The sequence below is a fragment of the Gossypium hirsutum genome, chromosome D03, assembly GCF_007990345.1.
Source record: "Gossypium hirsutum isolate 1008001.06 chromosome D03, Gossypium_hirsutum_v2.1, whole genome shotgun sequence".
Classification (NCBI taxonomy): domain Eukaryota; kingdom Viridiplantae; phylum Streptophyta; class Magnoliopsida; order Malvales; family Malvaceae; genus Gossypium; species Gossypium hirsutum.
Window position 1 is genome coordinate 9,025,235 of NC_053439.1, and position 16,246 is coordinate 9,041,480.

The window sequence follows — 16,246 nt, forward strand, 5'->3', positions numbered from 1 at the left end:
TTGAAAGAAGTGAGACGACTTAGTTGAGGATCAACAATGCTGGTGACATTGTACTGAGAAATGTGTCGAGTGACAAAACCAGAAAAAGTTAAAATCGACGGTTGCATGCTCCTTCTTCAATCATGGGCATGGTATCGACTACCATTTTTACGCTCCCAAGTGGACCATCCTTATGAAATCTCACTCGTAATATGGTAAAATCCATTTGATAATATTATTATTGTTATAATTTTTCATTATTGTAATTTTGAAATAACATATCATTTGAATAGGTGAAACAGTCGTACGAGACACACCTGTATATTGACCGAGGTTGAGGATATCTGGCTAGCTTAATGGTATGAAGTAAATACTATGGAATTGAATGGAAATTAGTAAAATGTTGATTCTCGTGATGAAGGACTAAAATGTATAGGATAGAAAATAGTGTATTTTCATGCAAGTAAGAAAAAGACAAAGTCGTTGACAAAAAGTTCAAAGTTTATGGTTTGTGTTTTTGTAACCTGAACTACTTTGTAAATTGTTGCACATTGACTTGTTTGTGCATGGTAAGAATATAAAGTGAGACACTTTGTGATAATGAAATGTTTTGGGACTGATTTCAATCGATTGATGTTCATGAGGACTAAATTAAATGTATGTGAAAAATGTTTATGTTTAAAAAAATATGAAATTGAATATATATATATTGAGATGTTTGATGTTGCTATATGTCCTGATAAATGAATTCATAATAAAAAAATTGATGTGAATTGAAATGTGGTGATTGATATTGAGATGGCAAATGGATATGAAATGGAAGAAAAATGTGAAATGGAATGACTATATGTGAAATGAGTTGAACAATGATAAATATGCTCAATGAATACATGAAATTGAAAATTGAGATACTAATGATATGTGAAGTGGTTTGCTATGTATTTTTATAGTAAGATGTGTTAGATTGAACAAAGAATACGTAAATTGGCATAGATGACACGTTAATTACATTTCATTATTCATTTTTAACTTTTGCATTTAAAATGATCTATTTTATGTTTCAATGATCGAATTATAGAAATATCATTGAGTTATACTCAACGTACAATTTTGTTTTCCGTGCGCAGGTTAAGTACTTTTTGTTTCAATCGTCGACTCAGCATCTAGTAGCAAATCCCGAACTCAATCATTGGTGATATGTTCATTTTGGTCTTGGCATATACCTAAGATGACTTTTGGTTAATGTTTTGGTTTAGACTCTTGTTAGCATTTTGAAGATAATGTATATAATGTATATGGTCAAGTTGATGATTTTGCTCAGTGGTTTTAGCTAAATTCATAATGTCTTGATGGTTGAGGGAATTCTATACTATGTGATGTGTTCTTAGTTGATGCATGGATATAGAATGATGGATGATATACGTAGGTCATGTCTTGGAAATGATTTGGTAAGTATGTGATTATGTTGGATAAGAATAAGAATGTCTTTAGTTGATAATTTTCATGTCTATAATTGTGTCTAAGTGGTACCACTTGAATTTTGGGTGATTTTGGCATGAAATAGACATTTTAAATATATGACTTTACGATTTCTAAACTCAAGTATCGATATTTTGGCACTTAGTATCAATACTTGACCATATGTACAGTTTTAAAATAAACAGAATCGTGATTTGGTATCGATATTTAATATGGTATCGATACAGTATCAATACCCAACAATTAAATATCGATACCAACTTTAAAAATTTAGAAATCTAATATTTTACAATTCAATCATATTTCATCCCTGAATTTCACAATTAAGTCATTGTAAAAATTAAATTATTACACTGCATAGTATGTGAAAGGAATTTTTATAAATTGTATATAATTGTTTGTATTTGCTTGTAGCATCCTATTACTCGGGTTTAGCGACCAGACCGAGTAATGGATGTTACAATACTAGATCAATTACAATCTCAATCCCCATCAAAGTAGCAATAAAATCAACATTGATAACATCCTAATAAAGTTCAGGATACGTTCAGGATCTATAAGATAAAATTTTCAAATCATCTTATCTAATCTCCTTAAAACAAGTTATCTGATTCGATCCAACCTTTAGGATTTGTTTCTTCATAAGAATTTATCTTCAATGACAGATAACACACATCCAAGATATCAGCAAAAGTCCTAACCCAACTGTTTCGTTTCAAAAGATTGACAATTCTAAATAAGGCAAATTATGTAGCCTGTGTAGTACCAGGTGCATTTATAACTATTAGTGGCATTGCTTTCATAACTACCTCAACACATACCAATAATTTTAAATACATTGTTTACTTATTTTGTATTTTGACCTAGTTAGATAAAGATATTAAATTAATCCATGAGTAAATATATATAGATGATTTGCTTTAAATATATCATTTAGAATATTTTTTCTAGACAAAATAAATATGTCTCAATATTAGAGAAAGACTTGATAGAAGAGTTGCAAATCCTGAATGGTTGATATTATTTTCGGATTTCTCAGGTTGATACTTGCCATATTCTTTTTCTGATAATTTTTTATTTTTTATTTAGACAAAACAAGATGAGATGAGGAAAAGAAAGAGAGGGTTTCGATTTGAGGTGTGGTAGGTCATGGAGGATTAGTGTGAAGAAGTGAAGCGACTATAGATGTGCAGTTCGGGTAAAGTGACTGATAGGCTTCGCGCTGTGGGAGTTGGTTTACAAAGGTGGGCGGAGGGGATTAATAAGAAAAGAGTGGGTTTATCAAGGAAATTAATGGCACATTTGACAGAACTTGACGGGTTGGAAAGAAATGATGAAAACATGACAAAACTACTTAAGATAAAGTTGCAAATAAATATGGAATTGATAAAGAAGAGAGGTTTTGAGACCAATGAGCGAGGGCGAACTAATTAAAAATGGGGGATAGAAATACATCCTTCTTTCATAATTTTTCATCTCACCAAAGACGTATGAATTGTTTTGATGGATTGGAGAACAACAATGGGCAATGGATAATGGATCCAGAGCATATGGTTAACTCTGTAAAAGGTATTTTGAAAACATTCTTTCATCACAAGGGATTGGTAATCTTGACCATATTCTTTCAGGAGTTGAAAGGTGTATATCTGAAAGTATGAATCAAGATTTAACTGCCAATTACACTAGAGAGGAGTTAGTTCTTGGTTTAAAAGGAATGAGACCAACGAAAGCATAAAAATGGATGGTTTCCCTATTTTATTTTTCCAAAGGTATTGGCATATTTTAGGAGATTAGGTAGGAACGTTTTGTCTTGACATTTTGAATCATGGTAATTCAATAGAGGCCATTAATATGACAAGTATCGTACTTATACCAAAAATAGCCCATCCAACAAACTTTAAGAAATTTAGGCCAGTCAGCTTGTGCATAGTTTTGTATAAAATAATATCAAAAGTGGTTGCAAGTTATCTTCAGAAATTTCTAGAAGTATGTATTGATAAAGCCCAGAGTGTTTTCATTCCAAGAAGATTGATTACAAATAATGTTCTTTTTGCATATGAATTTATGCATACTTTCAAGTAGAGAAGAATGGGAGGGAAATGAAGTATGACACATAAGTAAAGGTATGATAGGATGGAGTAAGTCTTCTTAGAGTAGATGATGCTAAAAATGGGCTTTCACAGTGCATGTGTGAACCTTACAATGTACTATATTAGCTCGGTCTCCTATTCAATATGCCTAAATAGAGAGATGGGGGAAAGGTTCAAACCAAAAAGGGGTTTACATCAAGGTGACCCATTGAGCCCTTACTTGTTTTTGATTTGTTGCGAAGGCCTTTCTTCACTTATGAGATTAGTTATTCGAGAAGGAGCAATAATGGGAGCAATGGTAAGTCGTACAAGGCCTCCTATTTCTCACCTATTGTTTGCTGATAATTGTATTCTATTTTGTGGTGCGGTTGAGAGAGGGGCTCATATAGTAAAGAATATCTTGCGAGAATATGAAATTTTTTTAAGGCCTTGAAAAATCATTTGCTTATTTTAGCTCGAATATTTTTGAAGCAAATGAGGGAATTGGTATCATCTATCCTCAAAGTCAGAATTTCTAGGGACTTGAAAAGATATTTAGGTTTTCCTAATATGGTGGGCAAAAAAAATGAAGGGCTTACCAAATCCTAAAGGATCGAATGACAATTAGGATTAACAGATAGAGTGTAAAACATCTTTCAGAAGAGGGGAAGGAAGTCTTTATAAAATCAATACTAAAAGTGATCTCGATATATTCAATAGCGTGTTTCTTATTGCCAAATTCGCTTTGTAATGAACTGGAAAGTATAATTGGAAAATTTTGGTAGCAATAGAAGCATTGGAAGTGAGGAATTCATTGGTGTAAGGAATTTAATCTTGCATTATTAGCAAAACAAGGTTGGCATATTATTTTTTATCCAAAAATAATAATCAACATATACATCATGTGTCGAATTTAATTGACCAAACTACTTTGGAAGGAAGGGGTAATTAAAACCACCTTTAATAAAAAAGAGGCTGAAAGGATTTTATGTATCCCTCTACCATACACACCATTAGAAGACACTGGCATGGCGAGGTGAGGCTTCTGGCTAATACTCGATAAGGGGCGGATACAACATACTTATACAAGAAACACACTCGACTACTCTTAATAATGAATAAAATGATTACAACATTTTTTACAAAAAAAACTCTGCCCTATGGATCTACCTTGTAAAATAAAATTATGAGTTGGAGGGTAATAGCTATTTGCCTACCAAATATAATCTATACCAAAAGAGGTTAGTGGGATCCATGAATTGTCTTAAATGTACAAGAGAAGTGGAAAATGTTGAGCATGCCTTCTTGGATTGTTTAGCTACAAAGGATACCTAGAGAAAGTTACACATAGATTGGTCGTCGAAATTAAATGAAGGACAATTTAAAGATTGGATTTTGTACCTTTTCAATAATGGCTCAATACAAAAATGTTGAATAATAGCATGTTCATTCTAGGCTTTATGGACAACTAAGTGACCGCCTACAGACGTACCAACGTCTAGAGTAGAAATCCTGCAAAAAAATGTTAAATAGGCAATATCTGCAAGTATACGGGTCAGGTTGTAATATAGTTACAACGAAGTAGGTGAGTGCTCCAAGGATCGTACCTAAGGGAGGAGAGCACTAAATTAATCCTAACCTAAGCACAAATAGAGCTAATTAGTATTTTAGATAAATTATATTATGGCTAAACATAAAGATAGAGTTTTTTAGTGACTAAATAAATAAAAAAATATAAATAGAAATTTTTTTTGGAAATTTGCTGTAGAAACTTAATCAGATATAAGCATGGGTGACTAGCTCACTTTAGTTTATGGATAGACCATACATATTTTGGGTTAATTCCCATCTAAATGACTTCCTAGGGTTGTCAAGCCTAGGGTTTAAATTCTTCCTTTCCCAAATAGCTGATCCTCTAAAAAAACCCTACACAGCAATCAATTAATCATACCTCCACTCGGTAATCCCCCACAAGAGAATTAGTTCCTAATGGATCGAAAAAACATAATAAACTTGATATAAAAGATGAACATAAATAGTAAATCAAGATACGAAGGTTTAAGACAAGTCTGGATTGTATTTAATTGAAGTACGAAATCCACAAAGAGTTGATTGAGTTCCACAAGTCTGATCTCACAAAAAATGCAAAATTGAAAATAACCTAAAGCCAAAGAAAAGGGAAATACTAAAAATTGAAACTATAAAGAAAATTCTACAGTATGAAAAGTTATCCCTAATAAGTGTTAAATGAACATATTTATAGAGTTAAAGTTGCCATCATCCTCAACCCTAGGTCAACTAACGCTCTCGTGTTTAATATTTGATTGTGCAGACCAAAAAACCCTTGACTCATAAGTATTTCTTGTACAGGACTGATGTCGCGACAACCTAGTGCTTGTGTTGCAACATCAAAGGCAATATGCTCATACTCAATGTAGCTTTAGGGGTGTGTCGTAACACCAAAGGTAGTCTTGGAATTCTTGGTCTCTACTCCCTACATTGTGAAATCAAACTCCCCATGTTGCAACATAGTGACTAGTATTGAGTTCGTATGCCCTCTAATGGTCTGCTGGACACTTACAAAGTATATTAGCTCACCCTTAGGCCTCATTCGAGCCATAAGGTCAATAAAGGACTCAAATTACATTTTTTATTGAATGTAAACAAAACTAAAAGAACTTAATTAAAACATAACAAAAATGCTTGTATTTAAGCTCCTCAAGTGCGAAAACTAATTTAATATGCTACACCGAATTACGTAGATCAAACTCCTCCACACTTAAGTTACTGCTTGTCCTCAAGCAAAGAAACAAAAACATTAATTAAAAGACGATCTTTGAGCAAATATGGTAAAAATGTTAGTTTTGAAGAACATGACTAGGTGGTTCATATATACACATAATATTGACATGATATATATCTAACTTACCCCTTTTAATATCAAACACCTAAGTTTAGTATATTAAAAAACATACAAACATTAAAGGTTTCAAATGTAGGGATCCATGAATAAGTTAGACAAGTAATTTGATTATCCTAGCTAAAAACAAATAATTGTAAATGCAATTATTTAATATGATGTCAGTTTGTAAATAAGTCTACCTAGATCATATAGGGTTTTTTGGCTTGTAATGTTCTGAGGCTTAAGACATGTATGTAACTCAAGAACAATAACCGTCAAATAGTTTCAAGCAAAAAAATAGTTTAGCATATCATATTGTTCCTTATTCTCCCCCCTTAGCGAACCTTACCCGCTCACTATCTTATTTCTCCTTCTATCACCTTCCTTATTTTACAATATAGAAAATCACAACATAATATAACAAGCTATGGCTAGCTCATGAGTTTGTGTGAACTAATGAACGAGTCCATATATTTTTGTGACTTTGTCACTTTTTCTTATTCTTTTTCAATACATTTCTCATTCACAAATGCTTTTACTCTCAAGAACTTTTTCTACTTGTTTTTTATTTTCTTTTTGAATTTTTCTTTTGCTGCACATATTGGCTAACCTATAATTATTCTATCACACTGAACTTTCCTATTTCACTCTATTTTTACAAAATTTCAACGTAATGTATCTACTCAACCCTCAATATGTATGGCTAGACATCTATAGTTGTGCAGTTCAGGACCAAAGAAAAAGGGTAAAAACAAATTATTATTTTTGGATCGAGTTTTGCATGAAGGTTAAATAAGTGTTTTCTGGCTCAAATTGGTATTAAGGATGAATAAAAAGGATTAGTGTTTTAGGTCCGGTGTATACCAAACAATGCCTTAGGTCATCCTTGGGTATCTCAATATTCACAAATTTAATCAACCAAACAATCACAAATCTAATAATTTATCATACATACTAGCATGCTCGTTTCCCTATATTTCTTATATCATATGATATATTCAATTTCTTAATGCCTATTTACAGTGTAATATATAAAACTTAGTAGTCTAATAATAAAAAATTTAAAATCATCTACTATCATGCCAAATTTATAGTAAATACAATCAACCTATGCAAATGCTTGTAACAAATCACTTATATTTCTACAAGCTCAAGCACACAATTGACAAAAAAAATTAAAAGAAAAACACAAAAATTGAAATAAAATTTCTATGTTACCCCTCACACTTTAGAAAACATATTATCCTTAATGTGTAGCCCTGAAAAGATAAGGAAAGAAGTTACCCAATTGACCGTGGTATGTTCGTAAGTTGTTGCGGGTGCTTCCTCCTTTGATCGTTGTGAGTTCTAAATTGTTGTGCTCCTTCATGTAGGTTTCCTGCACAGAAAACTTGACACAAAATAAATATATACAATCTATGATTAATCCTAAAATTATTAATTACAATATTTTAAAATTGTCACTTCAATCTTGTTCCTTTTATTCTACTTCTTCTCCTTCCTATTCATTCTCACATCCTTTTTCACTCCCTTACTCCTCTTTTTCATGATGAGTTTGAATTGAATCAAGCAAGTCCAACAGATAATTAGGACCTCTTATGTTGTTCCATCTTGCGAATTCTTGAAGGACCGGTCCCGTTTCTTGTATCCATCATATCATTCTGTCTATTTTTGCTTCACTACTCTCACCCATTTTTCTTTGTGACGTCATATTTCCTTTTCTTTTGAGTGAGGGAAGGACATCTATCTTTTCCTTTGTCCTCTGGTTCTAGTCTATAATCTATTTTCGATTGAGTTCACATACTAAGTGTACATAGAATCATCGATTAAACTCTTTGTTGGGAACATGAATTGCTCGTTCTCTTCCATAGGAACCTCTACGCTTTTGCAAATCGCCATCACTAGATGGGGAAAGAAAATCCCAACCTTTTAGCAACTGACGCAACACTTCATAGTTTGATGGATCCACTCTCCAATGCATATTTGTTTCTTTTGTAAGATGTCATATAACAATATAGCTCTAAAAGTATTTACGTTAGAAACATTTAGTGTAGGTGCTATCCTAGTACAAATAAATTGCATCCACGTATTAGTTATTGGAAATATGATTGCTTGGTTGAAATTGGTCGTCGGAAGTCTTGTATCTGGTCAGAGGTTCCATTCACCACGATTATTAGTTAGATATTTTACAATGCTTTCCATGTCTAAGTTCTCAAATTTATTTAAATCACTATTTTCTAAATAATTAGTTTCGCAATACAAAGCATCATAAAATTCAAAAATAGTTTCAAGGTTGAATGGTACATCCTTACCTCTTACCGTTATTATTTTCCATCTGACACCAGTTGGCCTCCGTATCTCTTCATCTCTAAGACCAACACAAAACTCTTGGACAAGTGAAATAACAACATTTTTTTTAAGAGTGACAAAATCTCTCCAATATGCAATACCTTACTAAAGACTAAATTTTGTTGTAAATAACCATCGAGGGTTCAAATCTCCTTTCCTAGATAAAGGTTTTTCCTTGAAGCTCAAGGAAATACATTTTGGCATTTCGGTTTCTAAATTTTAAAGGAATTGAAATCGTCGGTGGTTCTTGCACACTAGTTTTTTTATTCTTCCAATGAGGCATGTTCAACTTAGAAAAACCAAGAGGTTCGAACAATATATTTCAAAGGTAATATAATAATAAAATTTGAGAGTTGGAACTTTTAACCTTTTACTTGAAATCTTGTTTCCTTCAAAGTAGTTGTTTGTGATCTCCCATATAAATGCTTGATGTATAACCTGCACCAATGAAGATGAAAAAAAAAGAAATTTGCAATAAAACAATAAGGAATGATTGAATAAGAGTTTCAAGTTTAAAAGGTTTTTCAGAGAATTAAGAGAATTTAAAAGGTAAGAAGGGTTTAGTTTGAAGTTAAAATATTTTTTGGGTTTTAAAAGGGTATTTTAAGGTTAAATATTGGGTTAAAACATGGTTTATGCTACAGGGTTGCACAATCAGGTCAGGTCGACCTTACAAAAATTTACAATGATGTCGTGACATAGGGGTTCCGTGTCGCGACATACCTGGCCATTTGCTATTGTTGCGACACTACATGCATTTAAAATAATCACAAATAGAATGAAACAGGAGTCTACTCAAAATCAGACCATGGACATTAAAGATAGTAAAAATTCACCTAGATCATTTCAACCCAATGAGATTTAGCTCATGGATTGGACATTGAAATCCAAAAGAAAACCATTCAACATCATCATTGAAGTTTACGATTCATAAAGTTCAAATAAAAAAATAAAGGCAAAACTGTAAGAAGCTCTTACTACTCTAGTTTTCACTTTAATATTGAATTTTGATGCAAAACCCAAGGCAGATTTCTCTTCCCCTTCATTGTGTCTGTGATTTTTTCTTTGTAAGTTGCTACCCTTTTATCTCTTTTCGATAAAATTTTCCATAAGACTTCAATGTAGAGAAAAAATGCTCTCCAATTCCTCTCTCCCCAAAATCCTCGTCCCCTATTTTCTTTTCTCTTCCTCCCTTATAGGGTAGGTCCCTCCTTCTCAGCACACACCTTTTGCTTCCTCTTTTTAAGATGGTTTATCTGGTGCAAGTACAGTTAGCTGAGAGTGACATGGACTGAGTGTTGCGTTATCTTCCTAGAATTTCCATGGCATTCTTGTTGACAATCTAACCAACAATTTTTCATGTCAATATTTCACTTCATTTATTTTCTTTCTCCTATCTCTCTTCTCTTCTTCATCTTGCGCCTGCAGCCAATAATAACTAACACCTTTCTTCCCCAGTAATAAATAATAACATTTTTAGCCCAGTTCAAGCTTTGTTATGCAATGTTCTAAAAATATCCTTAAAATGCAAATATATTTATTTAATTACAAACAATTAATTCAATCTAGAGGCCTGAAATATAACTCTTTTAAAGAGTTATTAAACACACTTTGAGATTTTAGAAACATGGGCAGACTGTCTTCTGTGTCACAAAACAGAGGTGTTGTGTCACAACATCGAGATGATTTTCTAGATTCTTTTCTATTGGACGTGGTGTTGTGACATCAGAAGTTTCGTGTTGTGACACTAAATTTATTTTTTTACTAAATTTCTAATTTCAAAGTGTTCTCAGTTCTTATAAAACACAATGTTAATAAAGATTACAGTTTAAACTAAGTAGTTAATTAAATATACAATAATATACATAACATTATAGTTTTAATTAAAACTGTGAAGTTTTGCTGCCAGATTCATCTGTCAGCTCAATTAGTGTTCCCGAGGATGCTCTCTTTGTCTTACTTTTATTAATGTTCGTCTAGCATTCGTCATGTCATTCCAACTTGTTGTATTGGTCCTGCTCTTTGAATTTACTTTTTTTAGCTTGCACTAATCACAGAAAATACTTCCCCCAGCTCAGGATTGTTAGGGACTTTCATAGATATTTTATAACATTGTCTCCCTAATCTCTTTTTGTCTACCTCATCTTGTCGGGGACCACATTTAAAAATATCAGTTTCACCATTAATTCTTCATAGTTAATTCATTCTTTTCTAGATCAATGGTGGGCTTTGACGGTTCTAAGAACACTCTGCCTAACAAGATTGGTATCTCACGGTCTTCCTCAGAGTTGAGTATCACAAAATCTACTGGGATGATAAAGCTACACGCTTTGACTAACACATCTTCCAATACTCCTTTCGGATGCACTGAAGATCTCAGAGCCAAATGTAGTGTGATTTGGGTGTTTTTGAGGTCCCCTAACCCAAATTTTTTGCATATAGATAGAGTCATTAGATTTATACTAGCTCTTAAATCACATAAAGCTTTATTAAAATGACTATCCCCTATCTCTATAGGAAATGTGAAACTTCTCGGGTCTTTGAGTTTTTGGGGAACCTGTCTAGATATGGTTATACTACACGAGGCACTTATGTAAACTTACTCTTCTATTTTAATATTCTTACACCTAAAAATAATTTCTTTGACGAATTTGGCGTACTTAGAGACTTTTTTAAATTAAATTAATAAGAGGAAAATTAACATTTAATGATTTAAATAGATTTTGGAAACTTACAAATTCATCTTCATCCCGCATTTCTTTTTCTTCCAACCGTGAAAGGAATGGTACTTTTGCAATTGCAGGTTCTTTAATTGGTTCATCTTCCGGCTCAGCTACTGACTTGACTATCTTATTTGGTTTCGATTATTTATTAGCTTCTTGGGGTTCTTCTCAAAGATCTTCAGATTCTCTTTGGTTCCCTTTTGTGTCAGGGTTTCTGGGCTACTCACTACTTTGCCCGAATAGAGTGCAATTGCTTTCACATGCTCTTTCTCTTCTAGTTCAGGATTATCTTCAATATTACTAGGAATGGCAGTGCCAATTTTTCTCTTAATGTCTCCCATCATATTCATCAATTGGCTCATCTGATATTCTATTTTAGTCTATGTTTTTATATAATTGCACTCAGATTGCACCTATTTCACGTCTATCATTATTGACTGCATTTCCCTCTTGATTCGATCCAAACATTGACTAAATATAGTATGGAATTTTGGATTGGCCCTTTCCTGAGGTTTCTATAAATAAGGTTGATAATTAGCATTTTTTTAAACTTGGTTAGGATTATTACCTCTACCCTGGTTTCCGCTCCATCCAAGGTTCGGGTGATCTCTCCATCTAGGATTATAATTATTTGAATAAGGGTTTTTAATCCTATTCCCAATGTAGTTCACATCCTTGGTAGATATAATGGAAGATAAGTTTATCTCCTCCATATATAGATGACACATTGGATGAAGATTTGATATGGTTTAACCTGTCCACTATCTGTTGGTAACTTTCATCCTCTTGAATAGTTTTGACTATGGATGGCTTCTAGCCATATGTGTAATGTTCTATTGGCCATTACCAAATTCATTTTCATACTCTCTATTAGTTCATACGCATCATCGTATGTCCTGTTTATTATGGCTCCTCTTATGGCTCCATTCAGTCTTGATCATGCATGTGCATCCAACCCATTATAAAACATTTGTAGTCTTAACCACTCTGGTAATCCATGGTGTGGGCATATTTGGATCAACATTTTAAAATGCTCCCAAGCTTCATAAAAGCTCTCTCCTTCCAATTGTTTAAACATTGCAATCTCTCTTCTCAGTTGGATCATTTTATTGATAGGGAAGGACTTTTGTAAGAATTTTCTTACTAGTTTGTCCCATGTCGTAACAAATCGTAATGCTTACAAATCTAACCAAGAGAAAGCGTTATCTATTAAGAAGGGGAACAGTCAGAGACAAATAGCGCCATCGGTGACCCTATTGTATTTAATTATGTCACAAAGCTAAAGGAATTGTTTTAATGTTGGTTCAGATCCTCCATCATTGTTTGTAGATTGTTTAGGATCATTGCTGATTTGATCTCAAAATTATTAGTTGTTATGGTTAGCTTTGTTATACTTCCTTGAACCGTCTGTAGACTTAGTAGCGCATAGCCCCTTAGGGTTCTTTCGTTGCGCGCCATATGTATATTAGAGGGTAGGTGAGGTGGTGGTGGTAGATCTTCTGGGTTACTATTGTTATCTTCGTCGAATGGCAGATTGTCTCGTGCTGGTAATTGCTTGCAATAGGTAGTTGGTTCTACATTTGCTATTGTTGATGTTGCGGTCGATGGTTCTTACGAATTATTCTTTTTGGATCTGTGGCTGGCTTTATAGGTGTTCCCCTACTACGAGTCATACACTAACCCCAAAAAGAGAATAAAAAATGTAGTAAAAATAAGAAAATAAAATTGTACCTATAATTTAGAAATTTCCTACTTATTCTATTAAAATGCAAAAATTAAAATTAAACCAGTGACGTTGCCTCCTCGGCAACGGCACCAACAACTTGACCGCCTCTAGACATACCAACATACAAAATAGAAATCTTACACAAAATATGTTAAATAGGCAATATCTGCAAGTATACAGGTCAGGTTATAATATAGTTACAATGAAGTAGGTGAGTAGGTGAGTACTCCAAGAATCATACCCAATGGAGACAAGCACTAAATTAATCCTAACCTAAGCATAAATAGAGCTAAATAGAAATAAATTATATTACGACTAAACATAAAGATAGAATTTTTTAGTAACTAAAGAAATAAAATAATATAAATAGAAAATTTTTTGAGTAATTTGCTATAAAAACTTAATTAGATCTTAGCATGGGTGATTAACTCACTTCAGTAATCATAACTAACTGTTGCTTTGAGTTCCCTGTTCAATGAACTAGTCGTTACCCTAGTATGATCTCTCGATCTTCTACTAGAATAATGAGTCAATAAGAACTACTTATCTCTTGACCTCATAGTCTAGACTAGTTCAGAGTGAAGGTGTTCACGGATAGGAGAAACTAATTTTAGGTTAATTCTCACCTAAATGACTTCCTAAGGTCGTCAAGCATAGGGTTTAAATTCTTCATTTCCCAAATAGCTAATCCGCTAAGAAAATTTTGCACAACAATCAATTAACCTCTACTACTAATCCCCCGCAAAAGGATTAGTTCCTCATAGATCTAAAAAACATAATAAATTTGATATAAAGATAAATATGAATAGGAAATCAATATATGAAGGTTTAAGAGAAGCTTGAATTGTATTTAATTGAAGTAAGAAATCCAAATATAGTTGACTGAGTTCCACAAATCAAATTTTTTGACAATTGCAAAACTGAAATAACCTAAAGCCTAAGAAAAGGAAAAAACTAAAAACTGAAACTATAAAAAAAATTATACAGTATGAAAAGTTATCTCTAGCAAGTGTTCAATGAGCCTATTTATAAATTTAGGGTTGCCATTGTCCTCCACCCTAGGTCAGTTAACACTCTCGTGTTTAATATTTGATTGTGCAAACCAAGACACCCTTAGCTTATAAGTATTTCTCGTATAGGACCGATGTCGTGACATCGGAGGCAATATTGTCATACTCAAGGTAGCTTCAAGGGTGTGTCGTGACATTAGAGGCAATATGCTCGTACTCAATGTAGCTTTAGGGGTGTGTCGCAACATCCCTTAATTGTGTCGCGATATTGAAGGCTGTCTTGGGATTGTTGCTCTCTACTTCCTGTGTTGCGACATCAAACTCCCCATGTTGCAACATGGCGACCAATTTTGAGTTGGTACACCCTCTAATGGTCTCCTACACACTCACAATGTATATTAGCTCAGCCTTAAGTCTCATTCATCCCTAAGGTCAATAAAAGACTCAAATTACTCTTTTTATTAAATGTAAACGAAACTAGTAAAACTCAAGTAAAACATAATAAAGGTGCTTGTATTCAAACTCCTTAAGTGCGAAAACTAGTTTAATCTACTATATCGAATTATGACAGATTACTGGGAACAAATACCTACATAAGAGGATACTTCAAAATGAATATAAAATAACCAGTTTTATCACAAGTTACATACATGAACTAGAGGAGCTTAATAAAAGGCTACCTGAACAAAGAATAGAGGGGGAGTGTTGGAGACTGCCGTAGGAATCGTTTGTAAAAATTAACTTTGATGCTGCGTTTCACAAACAAAGCAATAGTTCATGCTGAGGGGTAATAGTCAGAGATTCAAGTGGGAGGGTGCTAAATTTTACCATGCGCCTAAATGAGCATATACCATTTGGGTTTGCAGCAGAAGCAATTGCCTATGTCCAGGTGGTTCAATTAGGGTTGGATCTGGGATTAGTAAAAGCTGAAATCGAAGGCAATGCGCTATCAGTCATAAAAAATTGCAATATGGAAACACAAATAAATCGGGAATCAGTGCCTATGTCTTAAGCACAAAAATGCTAAGTTCTGGCTACGAAGCATGCCTGTTTAAACATACCTCGAGAATGGCAAATAAAGTGGCGCATGCATTAGCGGTGGAGGGGCTAAAACAAGTAGAGGTTACTTACCCGCAAAATGGATTTCCTTGGTCAGTTGCGATGTAGGCGGAAGAAGACTGTCGAAGGGTATTGTCGAAAGAATAAAGCGACAGAGTAAAGGCTGCATGTAAGATAAAGAGAATCTGTTAAGATTGATAAAGGGATATTGACGCTTGGAGGGTTTATTGGGTGAAAATTCGGTCAAAATAAGTTTTCGATAAAATGAAGTGATTGGGTTAGGGGGTACCTCCATTTTTGCCACGAGTTACGACGAAACGAATGAGCAGTTGCTAAGAAAGAACTGGCGAATTCTTGACTGTTCAAGAATAGATTCGATCGTCGGAAAGGTTGGTTTTTATTAGAAGGGACTGTTAGGTTTTCTTTTCGCTTTTGTTTTATAAACTGATTAGGTTTCCTATTTCTTTATTTCTTTACCTTGTTTTAGGGCTGCATTTGTTTCCTATTTCTTTATTTATTACCTTGTTTTACTTTTTAAATTTAATGAATGCCAACAGCCTTTTTTTTCCAAAAATAAATATGAAATTTAATTTACGAACTAACTCTACTTTAAATATATTATTTAAAACTAAAATAAAATAATCAAGTAATCAAATAATTAAGTAAAAAAAATTAAAATATTGAATCACATGAAAAACGATCTAAAAAATAAATTGATGAAATAATTAAAATATAAAATGAAAAATCTAGAAATTAACGAATAATTTTAATACATAAAAATTTCATGCAAGTTTATAATATTTTAAACTCACGAAAGAAATAATTTTTTTTTTACATTTTCTCCCACTTTCTTCTTTTTCCTCTACTTCTTTTTATCTGTTTGTTCTACTTGTGTAGGTGTGTAATCAAGCTGAGCTGAACTTGAATTTTGTTAAGCTTAAGCTCGATTA

General features: G+C 33.1%; 1 long non-coding RNA gene and 1 other non-coding gene across 6 annotated transcripts; one reads left to right on the forward strand and one right to left on the reverse strand.

The window, feature by feature from the left end:
• Positions 1–4,611: 4,611 nt before the first annotated feature.
• LOC107950536 (uncharacterized) lies at positions 4,612–15,783 on the reverse strand. 5 transcript variants are annotated; one of them, XR_005911152.1, is made up of 6 exons: positions 15,586–15,783; positions 15,369–15,459; positions 15,089–15,163; positions 14,918–14,986; positions 4,929–9,216; positions 4,612–4,845 (listed from the first exon to the last, which is right to left on the reverse strand). It is a non-coding gene; the product is annotated as an uncharacterized lncRNA (long non-coding RNA). The 5 variants fall into 5 exon arrangements; XR_005911151.1 differs by having other exon boundaries at positions 15,066–15,163; positions 15,586–15,750; XR_001698093.2 differs by lacking the exons at positions 4,612–4,845; positions 4,929–9,216 and adding an exon at positions 14,041–14,615 and having other exon boundaries at positions 15,066–15,163; positions 15,586–15,750.
• LOC121215849 (small nucleolar RNA R71) lies at positions 12,494–12,600 on the forward strand. The gene has a single exon (XR_005911817.1). It is a non-coding gene; the product is annotated as a small nucleolar RNA R71 (small nucleolar RNA).
• Positions 15,784–16,246: the final 463 nt, after the last annotated feature.